The sequence below is a fragment of the Nanorana parkeri genome, unplaced genomic scaffold (assembly GCF_000935625.1).
Source record: "Nanorana parkeri isolate BGI_ZX_2015 unplaced genomic scaffold, ASM93562v1 scaffold965, whole genome shotgun sequence".
NCBI lineage: Eukaryota > Metazoa > Chordata > Amphibia > Anura > Dicroglossidae > Nanorana > Nanorana parkeri.
The window spans coordinates 36111-39942 of record NW_017307233.1 but is presented as its reverse complement, the minus strand read 5'-3'; positions in this window follow the sequence as shown (position 1 = coordinate 39942).

Here is a 3832-nt window from a genome sequence, read left to right as displayed (position 1 = left end):
TGCACAGCTAAATAAATATGCCAAAATGGAATAAAGGGGCCGCCATACACACCCTTCATGATCTACCAGCATCAGCTTTGAGAGCTACTGGTAGATCATGATCTACCTAGTGGGCACCCCTGCTTTAGGGGGATGAGAACCAAATGTTGGGGGTATAGAATTGAATCACTAATTAAAAATAATTTAAAAAAATGGAACCAGGATTCTATGCAATTTTGAATCTGAAATCAAAGTAGAGACATCGACATGATTGGTCAGGTGTTATATAAGTAACATTGTCAACAACTGTACCTCAACTCTCTGTTTTGAATGCACAAAAATTACAGCGAAAATCTCACTAGTTGTAATGATTGTTTTAAATAAACAAGTATGATAAAATATGAATCATTTTCTTTCAGCTGGTGTGTTCCTAGCTATCAATATGTAAATATAACCAAGCTATAGACATCTTTTGAAACATACTGTTGCCTAATAAGATTGGTGATGATGATGATGTTGATTTTGGCAGTCTGATGAAGGGGGTATGGGGACATATTGAGAAATAAATCCACTAGGGGGTCTGAAATCATAGAAAGAACCCATGTTCTTGTTGGAGATACAACAGCATTTACTAATGTACTTTAATATGTCTTTTTAGCTGTAGATGGCGCTGTAGTGCAATGCTAGTCTCTATGTGCATGTGTATCTATGATACACAGGAAGTTTTTTTTTCTTCACAATGCTGTATTCATACATGTAATGTTCTTCTAAGCAAGTAAAACTTAATTCAGCATTCCCCAAGATCTCAGCGCTACATCTAAACACATAACCAACAGTTCTATCCCTTCCTACTCTAACCCCAACAAAAAAACATTTTGGCTGATGGCTTTAATTTAAAAATCACACATGTAGATAAATCATGAGATTTCCTAAAGCAAAGGTTTCCAGAGCACAGTGTGTGGTCAGTCTAATATGTAGTAGTAATAGTGACTTCATTGTTGACCATTCCAGATTTCATTCCCAAGAAATGCTTCATGGTGTTGAACAGCTTTCTGTTTCCATTAATTAAAATTATGGCATTTATCGTTGGACAGCTGGCAGCCACAGCAAAGGAAAACTGAACTAATAAACTGCTTATATCTTCAGTTCCATTAAAGATAACGTTTAAACTTCCAAACGAAACCATATACAATATAAGAAGTGAGGTCACAGTTTGAGCAGCAGATTTGAGGGATATGAGTCTTGTGTTTCCAAAACCTTCATTGTTTTTAGTCATTTGTTTCATGTGTTTACACAGGGAAACAACGATAGCCCCAGCGGTCATAGAAATTATAGTGAAAGCAAGAGCACATAGAAACATGTACACATAGAATAAGCAATTACACCTGCTTTTATAGTGCAAAACAATGGATGAAGTGTTCCATTTTGGAGAGCTTGGAGAGCTGCTTGTGTATATGTCCCAGTAGGCAGCCAGTCCAGAAGTCCATGATATTATAATAGAAAACACTAACAGCCAAGGTACTATAACCGTAATATTAGCTTTGATTTTATAGAACGAAGCCCCATTAAAACTGACAATCTTAACACAATAGTAAAAGCACAGACAGGTGGCACACCAAAGACTGGAGAATGTCAGAGAAGACATGATGGCTACCATTGAGTTGGCTAGTGAAAGCTGCATGTAGGATTCCAGAAACATAAGAAACCAGATCTCACTTAATGCAACTGAAGCTTGGAGGATGATGTTGATGGTAACAATGCAGCTGATGATTAAATCAGAAGAGTTAAGTTTTTTGGTCTTAAACCAATGGAGAAAGTGGACCATCAAGATAAAGGCATTGACAATGAAGGAAGTCACAAAAAATACACAGTGGAGCACCACTAGAACAATTGTGTTTGCAGAAGGCATATCAATCTAAGTTAACAGAAATGATCAGTAGTAGTAATAAGTAGTAGTAGTAGTAGTAGTAGTAGTAGTAGTAGTAGTAGTAGTAGTAGTAGTAGTAGTAGTAGTAGTAGTAATAGTAATATTATCTCTCTTCAATATAGGAAAGAGTAAGGGTTCAGTTCTAAATTCAACATTTACGTTTCTGTTGGTAGCTTAGCAAAAACTAGAAAAATATGTTTTCAATACAGTAAGTGTTCAGTTCTAAATTCAACATTTACATTTCTGTTGGTAGCTTAGCAAAAACTAGAAAAATATGTTTTCAATACAGTATATATTACTTACAATACATATAATAACAATCATAAAGGCAAAATGAAAAAGTCCACTAAAAAGTAATTTTTCACCTTTGTAAATCCCATTCCATAATAAAAAAAAAATGAATAATTACACAAAATGCATTTCTGATATATCTCTTTTCAGGTCACAATAAAGTGAGAAGAAAAATCGAATATTAAAATCGCATCTCAGGATTTCTAAGCAGGATTATTCCCCAGGTCTCTGACCTTCTTATCTGAATGAGATAGCTACTGCAGTGTAAAATCATGTTTTTGTTCAACATGGCAGAGACATGTGGGGCTATGAAAATCTTTGCAAATATATGCATTTAGTTTGTCAATTCTCTCAATTTGTTTTTTCTTGACATATACAAATCTGAGGCTCATATTTTCGTCTAGTTTCTTTCATGTAACATGGAGAAAATGTATATGCTTCTTTTCTAAACAGATTTCCTAAACTGGGTACCTTTACTTTTTGGCTTATATATGTCCCCCAGAATTTTACCAAACAGCTTAAGTATGTATGTATGTATTTATTTATGTATTTGTTTTTACTTTATTGTTATTCAAGATATATAGAACTGTCTTCCTGGCTGGCTTCCTGGCTGGTACGGCTGATTTCACCGCTCACTTCCCGTGGCTTTGGGGCGGCGCAACCATCGTCCACATTGCAGTGTAAAATCATGTTTTTGTTCAACATGGCAGAGACATGTGGGGCTATGAAAATCTTTGCAAATATATGCATTCAGTTTGTCAATTCTCTCAATTTGTTTTTTCTTGACATATACAAATCTGAGGCTCATATTTTCGTCTAGTTTCTTTCATGTAACATGGAGAAAATGTATATGCTTCTTTTCTAAACAGATTTCCTAAACTGGGTACCTTTACTTTTTGGCTTATATATGTCCCCCAGAATTTTACCAAACAGCTTAAGTATGCATGTATGTATTTATTTATGTATTTGTTTTTACTTTATTGTTATTCAAGATATATAGAACTGTCTTCCTGACTGCTTCCAGAGTTTGGTAGATTTGGTTTACTTTATAATTTATAAAACTAGAGCGGACTAAAAAGAGGGCAATTTACACATTTGAGAAGAGTGATATATACAAAACAGGATTCTTTACATTTCACTTTTTGGGGGATACATTTAATAGCAAATTGCATTTTAAAGTGAAATTGTAACCTCTGCTAGCTTCAATTGTCAGTAAAATCTATTGTTAAAATAAACCCAAAAAACTGACAGGTAGGCTTTCTATGACATAAAATACAGCCTTCCTGCCTGCCAGCAGTTTTTGTTTTCTGCCTGACAGCAACTTAGTACACAGGCTTGGTAAATATTTTGCCGAGATGAAGCAACTCCTGTTATGTCTTCAGGATCCGGCCAATCAGGCGATCGAAGAATCAGAACCCTAAAGAAGGTCAGGATGAAGATGGAAGAACCGAGGGAGGAGTTCAACACTAAAGGGGATCCCTTTGGCAGGTAAATATGTCATACGGGTCTATTCACTAAGCTGCCATAGGCAGCCGAGTGAAAGACCGATCTGAAGTGAAGTGAGCCGAACACTGTTCGGCTATTCACTTCAGGCTGGTACGGCTGATTTCACCGCTCACTTCCCGTGGCTTCGGG